The sequence below is a fragment of the Columba livia genome, chromosome 8 (assembly GCF_036013475.1).
Source record: "Columba livia isolate bColLiv1 breed racing homer chromosome 8, bColLiv1.pat.W.v2, whole genome shotgun sequence".
Taxonomy (NCBI): Eukaryota; Metazoa; Chordata; class Aves; order Columbiformes; family Columbidae; genus Columba; species Columba livia.
In genome coordinates this window covers 7,937,296-7,950,472 of record NC_088609.1, presented here as the reverse complement: position 1 = coordinate 7,950,472, position 13,177 = coordinate 7,937,296, and the positions used below count along the sequence as shown (strand labels likewise).

Genomic DNA, 13,177 nt, shown 5'->3' with positions numbered 1-13,177 from the left:
TTTGGAAGGCTGGGGACATAATTTCCACTGGTTTACCACTACAGCCTTCATCGCTGCTGTCACACTTGATCAGCGCAAAGTTTTTCATGTAAAAATCTCCACGGCTGTGCATTAATACACATTTTTTAACAAGGTGGGTTGTCTGGATGCAGCGTGGAGATCCAACAGCAGAGCTGGGGTCTGCCGTGCCTGTTGCACACAGATTTATTCTCAAATCAGCCAAGCTGCCCACTGATTAACGGAGAAATGACTGCACGGGAGAGCGTGAGCACACAGCATATATGAGCAATCCCCTAAATATATAGGCTATACAGGAGAAGCCTCCAGATCTAGGACTCTCTGCTAAATCAAGTCAGGGGTATGATGCCTGTGCTATGCAGATGAGCTGTCATATTGTCTCCCACACAAGACCGTCTCCAAAGGAACCTACACCTACTGCAAATATCCTGCGGCATATGGACATTTATAGGTCAACCTGGAAAAAACAGAGAGTAATGATTGTCCAAAAAAAGCAGGAACTCAATTTTTCATTCTTATTTTGGAAAATGCAGACATGGAACAGGCTGAATTATACATACCTGAGAGCCATTAGAAAATGTCAGATCACCTCTAAAATGCATTAGAAGAAAAAGAAATGCCTCTAGCTTTCTTGTTCAGGAAGAGAATGCATTATGTTAATAAGATTCCCTAATAAAAATCAGCACTGGAATGAATTTGCAACCGTATTCTAACCCTCTCTTGTGATGGGTACAGAGTCTGGGGTTTCATCCTAACGGCCAGAAACATCATCAGGCTGAAACTTTGACAGAAGATCTGCACTTGTATTGCAGGAGCAACCCTGATGTACAGTCCAGGAACTTGTCCTGTAATGGTTTCAGAGCAAACCCAGAATATTCGTTATGCTTCTCTCAATTTAGGTGGAAAAAGAAAAATAACATCTGGTGCCAGCTCTATGAAAACATCACGTCTTGACAGCTTACTGTTAGATGATTTAAAATCGGAGACCTTGAAAACTGTTCGCATTTCCGAACTCTCAGTGTTCACCTCCAGCACGTACCTGCCACATCTCCCAGTTGTATGCACCATCTTCAGTATATTTTTCCAAAGCTTCAGCCTCTAAGAAGAGCCAAACCCTCTGTTGACTGACGCATCTGCTGGAGAGCTGAGATTTCTATAATTAGCATCAGAGAGAATTTGGGGAGGGAGCCGACTTTTTTTTTTTAATTTGGATGTTGCAGCTTTTAAAACAAAACATTTTTCTTAAAACATCATCACATCAGTACATAATTGCAGAGTGGGGAAGATGAACACGTCAGTAGTTGAAAAAACATTAAATTTGCAGGGAAGTGACTGGAGCGTTTGCACAGAAGGGGGCAAATGGAGATAAGACAGGCAGTCTGCTCGCAATTCAGCTGTCAGGAAACTTACACAGGAGACACTTACCCTTTATAAGAAAGGGGGGAAAAAAAGAAAAAATATAGAAACACCTGCTTTTCTTTCCCTCCGACGTGTGTAAACTCTAATTAGATGAATTATTGGACCACAGCTTCACCAGCAGAGACAGCCCCTTGCCACCAGCACGGATCCCTCTCACATCTTTGCTGGGATCTGCACACCCACTTGCAGGACTGTGCTGGGGACAGTGTTCACAAAGGTCACACCATTCAAGGGAGATTCAGGTTAGAGAGGAGGAAGAAATTTTTTACACTGAAGGTGGTGAAACACTGGCCCAGGTTGCCCAGAGAGGTGGTGGATGAACCATCCCCGGAGACATCCCAGGCCAGGCTGGACGGGGCTCTGAGCAACCTGAGCTGGTGAAGATGTCCCTGCTCATGGCAGGGGTGGCACTGGGGGAGCTGGGAAGGTCCAACCCTTCCAACCCGAACTACTCTGCGATTCTACGTCCCACACATATGAGGTGGCCCTGGCAGCACCGGCAAGGTTGGTGCCAGCATCACAGGTTTCCAGGCTGAACTGCTCCAGCGAAATCCCTTCGCACAGCCTGCCGCTATTGATTGCTCCACAAGGACACCCAGCTTGTATTAAATACACAAATATCCCAGCAAAACCCCTCTAAATGAGGCACAAAAGGTCTGGTTTGATTTGCATTTAGCAGCCTTCCCCACCTGAGGTACAACAAGCACAGAATCATCTTCTTACACCAGGGAGACATCACAAAACGCTTACCTGAAATAGAGGTGTCTATTCTCTGTTTGGTAGGAAAAAACAAACTTAACATTTAAAGCTATCTTCAAGATGGAAGCAAATGAAGTCCTGAATGAGTACAGAAGGGAACAGAACGTAATAAAACTAAACAGGTAATTGCTGATAGGTTAACTGCAGACACAGGCTAATGCCAAACGAAAATAACTGAATAACAAAAGCAGTGCTCCAGTGCAGAGTGTGGTAACAGGCAATCACGTTGTTGACACGGCTGTGTTTGCTTTTTTGAAACACTGCAGTTATTCAGCTTGAAAAACAATCCAGCTAACATTATTCACATTTTGCACATAGATACGCTACAAGCACCTCTGTGACTTCACACCGAAAGTAAACCTTGTTTTATCTAAAACAATCAATTTGCCAAGTAAAATATAAGTTGTCCAACATTTTCTTTACCCAGAGAACTGAAACTCAAGCTAACGAATCAGAAAATGTAAAACGATCAGAAAACATCTGGAAAAGAGAGGTTAAAATAATTACTCTTGTTCAGCTGAAGAATCTATTGGTTACCTGTCCTAGATTTAATTAGCGAAAACCACAAAGATGGGCTAGCTCAGCACAAAATTTGTGACCTGAGCCAATTTCATATTTGACAGGATAAAATACCGTTGCTTAGAGGAGCTAGCTGAACAACACCTGCGAAGCGCGCATGCTGATGAGATTTCAGAGGGGAAATGGCTTTCAAAACCCATTCCCAATTTGAGGAAACATTATTTGAGAGACTCAACGAGTGTGAGGAGTAATCAGGGCGCAGCCTGCGTTCCTTGGGGTACCCGGGACTGCCCTGGGGTGCGATTCTGGCTGCTGTATCTTTTTGGGTGACTCTTAAACTGAAGGATCACAGATGACACAGAGCAGCCAATGTAATCAAAGCCACTGTCATTGGTAATAATTTCAAGATTCCCAAACTGCTTATAAGTACATGATACCCATATAAAAATTAATGACCCACTGACTGCAAACAGCAAATTACAAGGCAAAAACAGATTTGTTGATGTATCTGTTTGCCATTTGCTGCCTGTCCTCACACTAAATGTGTTTCTGGTTATTGTTACTGTTAATTGCTTTTTATCTAACAGTGGAGCTAAGAGATTTCAGCTGAGATGGGGCTTCACTGTGTTAGGCAATTACACAAACATCCAGATGCACAAAAATTCCCTGGTTTGCAATCTGGACAAGGCGGAACACACAGAGTTATCTCGGGCCTAAAAAGAGGTTTCTGATCCGGTAAGAAATATCAGTTTGAACAAGAAAGCATCAGGGAAGGTGAAAAAATGAATCACTGCCTCCTTGTGCTTCATCTGTTACAGTTCACAGATTAAAAATTCAGCCACAGTTGCCTGAATTTTAACTCATCAACAGGAACACACGGAAGCATCGTATTTTCAAACACATGACATTTTCTGAAGACGTTCCTCCTAAGGAGGGCTTTCTTGTGTGGTGTCATTATCTCTGACAGATCTGCTTTGGAAATTTCCTCTCGGGGCTCCTCCAAGTTGACAAGTGAGTTCTCTGCATCAGAAATATTTGTTCAGAGGCTGGCAGGCTCATCAGTCGCTTCCCTGAGATGGAGGCGGTCCGGGGGGGATTCTGCTCTTCCCCCTCCTATTGACCCTGAAAAAAACCCACAACATTATTGAGAGGACAATGACTACAGCCATGTGCCTGGGACACTTATCTCTCTGTGGCACTGCTCATTTCTCAGTGTCAGGGCTGGGAACAACACTGCTGGCTGGTTTTGATCCACATGGCCAAATCACAAACATGCCGAAGCCAAGAGAATAACTTGGATTGGGCTGAGCAGGATTTCCAGCCCCTTGGGTGCCCCTGCTCGGGGGAGATTAGGAGGGATGAGACATCCCTGCTGGCTGCCATCCACTAACACAGGGCTAATTATTTGAGACTTCTCCAGGCGGAAAGGAAAAATAATCACCCCTCTGCCCCCGCCAGCATGGGATTGTTTAACATGCACCTTTGGTCCCATGGTAATTCTTCATGGACTGGACAAGTGATTTATAGCAACACATCATGGGTGGACGAGGGGAGGATGGCTGGATCTCAGGCGACATCTAGACTGGTGAGTTACCTAAGGCGCTTGACAACTCTTGATTTACTTAATGAAGAGCTCCTTCCTAGAGCTCTGACTGCCACTTCATCATTCATCATTAACGAAGCACTTAGGTGTCTTATCTCTGAATGGTGAGATTCTCATGTACATATAAATCAGCCTTGCTCCAGCACAAAAGCTCAGCTTTCTCCTAGCCAGCTCTTTCTGAAAGTGAAGACTGCCACAAGAAGCAAAACTCCCTTCCCCTTTTCATCCTCAGACATACTACGCAACAGTCTTTTCCCTTTCAAATGCGATTCACTATTTTTCATTCCATGTTCACCAATTATTAAAATGATTTTGCTTAGACAGAGACAAACAAAATACAGTGCAGTTTCTTCATCTTGTTTTTTAATCTTCTGTGTTTTTGTCATCAGAGTGAAGACCCGCTTTGGTCTCTTTGAAAGATGGTTAGGGACTCATTTGTCATGGTTATTCTACTTCTAAGCTGGTGCCGCTCTGCTATGCATCTGAAACCATATGAACCCAGCGGTGAATGCATCGGGTTTTGAAAGGTGCCGCAGGAAAAATAGTGTTATTAGTTCATCCCACTAACAAAGGCATCATGCTGGATTTTCAGCCTCACCATTACTGCTTTGTCTGTGGTTTCTGAAGCCAAAAGATGAGGATTCATTAATTAACAAAGGAAGCTGGGAGATAATCTTGTGATTAAGTTGTTGGAGTGGGACCTGGGAGGACTGGTCTGATTTCTCAGTCCTGGACTGGTTGCTATGTGATCTTATTTGAATCACTGCATGGAGATAAAGACAAACCGTCCATAGTGCCAGCTCCCCATGGGCTGCAGGCACTGGGGGCAGGGGCTGCTGCACATTACATTTCTCATTATTACCAGCTGGAGTCTCTCAGTTCTGCTGTAAGACAAATGGAAATAACCCCCCCAACTCTAAATTGCATTTCATGTTCTGCAACCAACCTTTCCTCAAGCTTGTTATTTTTCCAGAATCTCTTATGATTGACTAAATAATTTCTTTTAATGCTTCCCCCCTCCCCCCCCCCCTTTATTCTGTTTCCTAGTGAATGTCTTTACCTTCTGTCTGTTGCAAATGTGAACAGTTTTAATTAGGTGCTGTTGAAATGTCTTTTGCAGTTTGGCATCCTGTTCGGTTTCGCTTCTCTCGTTCTCTTTGCAGTTCTGTTCCTTCCCACATTGCTTATGTTTTCTTGTTTGTGGAAGCTCTTCTTTATATGCATAGTTTAATCATGCTGCACTTCAATTTCATCTCTAATAAGCATAAATAGGGAAAAGGGCATCTGAAGCCTATCTCTCCAGATGCTCCTTAAATAGTCCTCTTTTCCTCTAGCCTGTCCCTCAAATGTTATGGGTTTCCAGCTGAACTCAAGGAGAAAGTATTCAACTCAATGGATTTGCTGTGTTTTCAATTATATTATTAAATTACTTCATTCCTTGTACAACTTTAGGGATAACACTGAGCCTACACCTTCAACAGAGGTCCAGGAGAGCAGGGAACTGCTCAAGAAACTCAACAAAGAACCAAAACCCCAAGGATGGTGCTATTAAAACCAGCTCCTCATCCCTTCATTTTTCTGCTCTAGCTTTGAACTACCAAATTTCATTTTTGCTCCAGTTATTGTGGCAGCAGCAAATCTACATGGTCTTCTTTCCCCATGGAAATTCGGTGTCTCGCTACTCCATCCTCAGTGCTCTAATCTGTAAACACTGGATATTGCAAGTAATTTTTCTCTCTTAACTGAATATCTGTTGATCCAGTTACATGCAGCTTGTCTAGGGAAGTCAGTAATTTCAATTAAACCACGTTATGCACTTACTTCGAGCTTTACAAGAGAAGACAGACTTTCCCATTTATTCTTCCTGATCAGCAGCAGCAATACTACAAAAATAATGAAAAATAGGGCTGAAGTGAACTGCAGAGGTCTGTCAGATCATCTCTCTAATACAAGGGCATGGTCACCTACACCAAAATCTGCTCCAGAATGAGAATTTTAACAGGCACCACACACAAATTTTTCAGACACAGCCTCTGGAATCTACTCTACAGAATGCCCTGAAACCACCCCAAAGTGCACCCAAAAATCCTCCAAAGTGACCCCAAAACCCACAAAAGTGACCCTAAAACCCACAAAAGTGACCCCAAAACCCACAAAAGTGACCCCCAAACCCATCAACCCCCCCCACCAAGTGCCCTCAAAAACCCCTCACTGTGACCCCAAAACCTACTTAAAACTTCCCCAAAGTGACCCAAATACCCACCCAAACCCCTCATTTATAGGCCAAACCCACGCGCTGCGCAGTCACTGCCCTTCTCCCTTCATCTGTGGGAAGGTGTCAAATACGGAGCTGATCTCACTTTGTCCTGGTGCTGATCCTAGTCAAAAGGTGAATGACATCGCCAAGCTTTCCTTTGTGCTTTGGCATGTCAACAAAACCCTTTGAAGGTGCTCTGTGGTGGGATATTTGCCTTTATCTTGAGCTTGGGAAGGACACAGGTTTGCCCCTCTTCCCACACCTTTGGGGGAGCACATCAGCGTGGATGTCCACAGCTAATGTGGTGCAGTGATTCCATCTCTGCAGTTAGTACTTCTGTTCTAATGCTTTCCAGCACAGGTAAAGAAACTATTTTTCTCTCTTATATAATTAATTAAGGACAGAAAAAAAAAATAGTATCCCTTAGCTTTTCCCCCACTGAACAGCACATCTTTCACCAGGCGCTCCTGGCTCTATCCTGAGGGGACACCTGTTTAATTTTGCTCCTTTCTGCTCTTAACCATTTGCTGGAAAAGCAGCAGCCATGCACTGCAAGCTTAGAGGTCTGTTCTGGGCCCACAGCTACAGCAGATGACATCCGTGCTCTAAAATCCAATTACTTCAGCTGCATTTTTCAAGCTTGCTTTCGACGTTTCAGAGCCTTGATTTGACCTGTGGCTTGAAGTCCTTTTTCCCAAATACTGTGCTTCTCAATTCAGGCTCCAGGCAGAGGTGAGAAGGGCCAAACCACCAGAAAAAGGTTCTGGGAATGGAGATGGCTCAGACAGGAGACAAAGACTGTTCAAGAAACCCTTCTCAGCACAGCTTCCTGCTCAAGTTTTCCAACCCAGCATTGAAGTCACCTCCAAAATTAGCCAGCACGCCATTTACCTAGTGCGGGCTCTGACACATTATAGGTTTGTTCATGCTTAATTGAAGCAAGAGAAGCCTTGAGTAACTTGCCTCTGACAGGCACTGTGACATTTTCCTTCTACAAGGGGAAACCTCAAAGACACTCATGCCTGATAAGGTCTGACTGCTTCCACGGTTCACATTTACAAAGGAAATAGGTAAAAATATCTACAGCTTCTGGAGAAGAAAAGGAAGCCTTTTTACTGTGTGGAGTGGAAATCCTAGCTTCAAAATTAAAGCAGCCTAAAATCACTAGTTGCTTTTCAAAATGCTGGCCAAACAGCTGCTGTTTGACATTTGTGTGTGCAAAGTTACTGTAAAAGAAGGGGAAAAGGAGAGATATGTTTGGAAGCAGAGCAGTAGCTGCATGCAGAAGAAAACACATGGCTCCTTCCAGCCCGGATTGTATCATTTGGCACCCATCTGGATGGTGGAGCTGAAGGCATCATGTTCAACGTGCTTGCTGGCTGGTGGCTGGAAAAAACCCTGGGGTAAAGCAGGTCATGGTGTTAACGCTAATGGGAGGATCACCCTGGCTGCAAAGCTGGGCTGCACCAATTTCTTATCATCTCATGCACCTCCCATCAGTCCAGGAAAGCTCAAAAGAGGGTGCCGCATAAGATCTTTTTGTTTTTCCAGCCCTTATGGGCTGTTCGACACCACCGTGTCTGCAGGACCGAGTTCACTTGTGACAGCGGAGATGCAAAGGGTGAGCTCCAATCTGACGTAAAGCCTGAAATCTTACACGATAAGAAAATCGGGAGCCAGAGCAGACAGGAGGAAGATGCCAGCAATATTAACTTAACGGTCAGGGAATTCTTACAGATGAAGACAACATGGTTAGACAGATTCGGGGTGGTACCGCAGATCAATTGCATGGCACTAAGCTGATGAAAGCGCAGGCTGCATTTCAAGGGGGCCCCACTGCAGTGTCAGCAATCAGCTCATTTCTGCTGATCATGGTGATGGCATTGCCAGTGAGCAAGAAATACTCCGAGAAACAGTGACGGATGATTTCAGGAGACCTTTAAAATAACGCTAAGGTACTAGGGCAGTTAAGAAGTGTAGATTAAGCTATAAAAGCTGACCTGTTGTTGGATCAAGTCCCTTCTCCATCATAGCAGAAAGTCCGATGGTCGCTGAGATGTTCAGCTACAATGCAAGAAGATTGATAGGGGCTTAATTAGAATGAAAGATGGGGAAAATAAATAAAAGATGAAACCATTTAAACAAATGGACAGCAAACCCCAGCAAGCAGAGCCTCTAAACCTACACCAGGGAGAAAACAGACACTGCTGGTCTGGCAGCAGAAGGAAAGCAAGGAGGAAAGAGCCCTGGGTGCTCCAGACACACCAGGAGCTACAGCAGTACCTGGAGTTGGGCTTTTCCTGCTCCCTCCTCCTGGGACATCAGGTCTACCCTTGGGAACAGGAGGCTCACTGGCTGTGACAGCAGGTGAGGCTGTGCAGGTCTCCGCTCCCTTCAAAGTCACTCCCCGACCGCCAGCTAGAAACCAGACACCGCAAACTCCTTAGCTTATTTGCCTTCATCAATATTTTAACAGATATTGGTTTTTTACTGTAAGAGACATCACTTCTTGTTAATTTGAGTGCTGGAATGGCACTGGCAGGCAGAATACCTTGGCTCCAAACAAACCCTGAGGGGAAAAGGGAAATATATTCCTAAGAACAACAATGGGAAAGAACCTAATTCAATAATAGATTTTGTTTGGTACCATTCTGGCACCAGCAGTCATCTTCCTGATATTTTTAGGTTCTGATGACGCCAACAGGTTTTGTTTTTTTCTTTGTGGGGTTTTATTGTTGTTGTTATGCAAAAAAATCCTAAGCGGAAATTTTCCGTAGTTTAATCACATTGAACGAGATCACAATTATTTATAGAATTTAAGATTTTGTACCTCTGGATCCTCAGCAATACATGCAGATGTTTGCCTGAGTCCTGAGAGGAGGATAAGGACTTACTGGTTGGCTTTTGGGGCAGGACAGAGGGATGGAATGAGGACAGAAAGCAAACACATATTTACCTAGTGAGAGACCAACAGGGTTTTAGATGAAGCCTATTACACAGCCCGAGAGGCGGAATTTGTGTTTATAAATACAAAACAAACATCAAAATCATCTTGTTTCGTGTGACAGCCTCTTCCTTTGTGTTTTTCTTCCCAAGAGATTAGTCATGGAAGTATTTATTTGGGGATATTAACTGCAGTAGCTATACAAACCAGGCAACAAATATTGCGAATGTCTGGTCCCGTAAAAAAAAAAAAAAAAAAAAAAAAAAAAAAAAAAAAAAGAGCATGTTTTGAAGAGCTTTTCCCCACGATTTTCTTTGCTTTGTGCATCGTGATGACTTTTTTTTTGGTGCACTCCATGGCTCAATAGCAGGGCGTGGGTTGCAAATGCAGATTAAGTCAGGAGGGCAAAAGGAAGCATATTAGCATCAGCTGTGCAGCCCAGGGGTGCACCTGCTGAACACCAAACCCTTACCTTTATTGACAAACAATCAGAAGTTGTCACAGATGGGCACAGTCCATCGGTTACAACGGCTCCTGAACCATGTTGCCTGACGCAGACTCAGTGAGGTGTAAAGGGATGCTCACCTGCCTGTAAGCACACCCATTGCATAGCGTGGGGTCATGGTCCAGCTGAGATACTTCCATCCTCTCTTCATTTAGTGCAGATTTCTTATTCTTCAGCAGAAAAGCCTCTTCTTGTGTTTCATTACAGTGGAGGAACAAGCAGAGAACATCCCCATCTTTTCCCAGGACTGCTTGGACAAGGGAAAAGCAGGAGGGATGCAAAGACCATCAAGATGCTTCTTTTGGCAATTGCGTGTCCGCCTTCAATGGTGCCAACTTACAGACCGAGAAAGAACATTATTGTTCCAGGGCTGGCCAAAATGAGAGTTAACCAAACCCTTACAAATGAGGGAATTTGTACTCAGAGACAGCACAAACCATATCCCCTCACCACATTTACTGCCAGGCTTGAGGCACTTTCTGTTCTTGCTTGAGCACTTGGGACAGAGAGATGCTCGTTATAAAAGTGCTTGGCTATGAGGAGTAAGATGCAAAATATGAATTCAGGTTTTAAGAGTTTGTTCAGCTTAGAAGTCACTTCTGGGCTCCAAGTTATACAAAATCCCATACTTTTGAAGGGTCAATAACTGGTAAATTTGTTCTTCCTTTATATATATATATATATATATATATATATATATATATATATATAAAGATTATTTTTACAATGACAAAAGGTATTTGCAAACCACTTTTTTTTTTTCCCAGATAGCTTCTGGCTGCTTTCAAGCTGAAATTTGGCAGTCAGCATGCATGTCTTATTCAACAACAGATGCAAATTCTGCACTTTAAAACTTGTGGTGGGTACAGACCCAAGAGATTTCTTTTTTCTTTTCTTTCAAATCTGCATTAAAAATCACATATGACTTTTCCCTTTTTTTGTTTGTTTTTAAAGCAAAAGCTACAACAGAAAACCCTAGGATGTGTATTAACAACAGCCAATTAGCTTCATATTGCCTGGGCGGCTTTTGTAGAAAGGGTATTTTATCAATAATAAAGTCCTGGAAGCTGATGAATTTTACAGCGGGACAATTTAATGTTGGGGAACCAGCTTGCCTTGGATGCAAACCAGAAGTGTGGCTTTTTGTATCTCTCAGGCATTTGTCCAAATCCAGCCCCCACCTGCCCGGCCTGGGGGGTTTACTGTTTGCCAGGTTGCTGGGGTGCCAGTGGGGTGCAGAATTTGGGGGAAGGACGTTCATTAGCATCGCTGGAGGGGAACCCCTTGGCTGATCCTGCTCCCTCTGGGCTTTTGCATTCATCACCTATTTCCCTGGAGGGCAGAACATCAGAGAAGAGGGAAATGTGCACATCTAATTTCCCCCACTTCAAAGTTAAAATAGTGGTGGATTTTTTTTCCTGGAGCTCCTTCTTATTCCCCACCCCCCCACAACCCCCCTCCTTGCCCCAAATATCTTTGCAGACTTTTAAAAACCTGGTTGGTTTGAATATGCACAGGCTTCTTATCTGTTTGCCCCGACTAGTGCCTTTGGGTAGCTTTTTGAAAAACATGAGAAATTAACATTTGAAAAGGTAATCCCACACACTCTTTGAGCAGGAAATGTGGCTTCCTTCCCCACCCACTTTATCACTAAGCAGTTTGGAGATAAATAATGGAGACTTTCACGGCCATTGTGGTTAAAACCATAATCTCTCAAGCCTGTCTTTGCTGAGCAGGGAAATTGGATGAGGAGCTGCACCTAGATATCCATGTGTTGTCTCAGCCATTGTAGACAGTTGCCCACAGATCTCTACTTAAAAGAGAGTGAAATGGAAGACCGAGTAAGTCAAGAAAGCCACGTCCAGAAATACTTACCCTTCGGCCAGTACTGGTCCTGTCAGGTCTCTGTCGATGGACGCCACAAGAATGGTCACCATTGACACTCAGTGAGGCTGGAGAAGATGCTCTGGTTCCTTGTTGTCTGTCCTTCTTATATATGTTATTGGGTCATGGAACAGCTTGGGTTGGAAGGAACCTTCAAAGCCCATCCTGTGCCACCCCTGCCGTAAGCAGGGACATCTTCACCAGCTCAGGTTGCTCAGAGCCCCGTCCAGCCTGGCCTGGGATGTCTCCAGGGATGGGGTATCCACCACCTCTCTGGGCAACCTGTAGGTCCAGACACACAACCAAGTTACTGGCAACTTAAAGCTACCTGCTGACATCTGTTTTGTGCAGGCTGAGCCTGCCTTGGGCAGGGCAGCTTGCTTTAAATCATTGTCCCTCAGGTCATCAACACATGAACATGCTAGACTTGGGTCTACGACCTGAGCTAGTAACCTTGCTCAGACTCTATGTCTTGTGCTGACAGAGCAGCTTGCTTTGGGGTAGTGTAGGGAAAGGACTAAAGGCCTTGCAGGGTGGACGTGTCTTGAAAGACAAAGTTTGAGAAAGGGTCATGAGAAAGCGTTCTGGGTGAAGAGCTACCAAATGTTTTAGGTGACCTACTGCAATCAAACATGGAGACAAAATTTAGACTGTTGGAGTGCAATATCTGGGAGCCAAAGCTCAGCCAAAGGACACATTTCAATGCATCTGTAACCAGGTAACTGTGAGCACCACCTTCACAAAAAAAAGAAAGAAAAAAAACCAGATCAAATTTGCCATCCAGGCCTCAGTGTTTTCTTGCCCATTTTTGCATGTGCACCAATCTGCCAAGCCAGATGTACAAATGTGTTGTGTGGGCAAACAGGCACTCGTATGGGCAAACATTGCTTTGATGAGCTTGTTCTCATGGGCACGAAATCAGACAGTGCACAGCAGCAGTGAGGAGAATTGGGGCTGGGTGACAGCTGGCCCCGCTCCCTGGGCACAAAACCCCTTCCTCTACTCTCTGACACCAAGAGTCGGAGATAACAAAGCTCAACAAGGCTCAGAAAGGTGGGTGATGTTACAGGACCTCCTTTCAACCAGTTTCCCCAGCCACCTTTCTGGCATTGCTATGGGGTTTGACAGGTTCCCATGCTTGACTGAATCACTTTCCAGGTGATGTAATCAGCTTGGATGTGAAATGAATCACATCAAGGTGCTTATCTCATCTCATGTATGAGTTCCTGTCTTTCCCCCAGCTAAGAAAGGACACCCAAGGAAGCAGGA

At 44.3% G+C, this 13,177-nt stretch overlaps 1 long non-coding RNA gene across 1 annotated transcript; it reads right to left on the bottom strand.

Annotated features, from left to right (window-relative positions):
• Positions 1–483: 483 nt before the first annotated feature.
• Positions 484–12,178, bottom strand: LOC110357819 (uncharacterized). The gene is made up of 6 exons (XR_002411727.2): positions 11,900–12,178; positions 10,105–10,271; positions 8,859–8,993; positions 8,576–8,639; positions 6,140–6,201; positions 484–3,837 (listed from the first exon to the last, which is right to left on the bottom strand). It is a non-coding gene; the product is annotated as an uncharacterized LOC110357819 (long non-coding RNA).
• Positions 12,179–13,177: the final 999 nt, after the last annotated feature.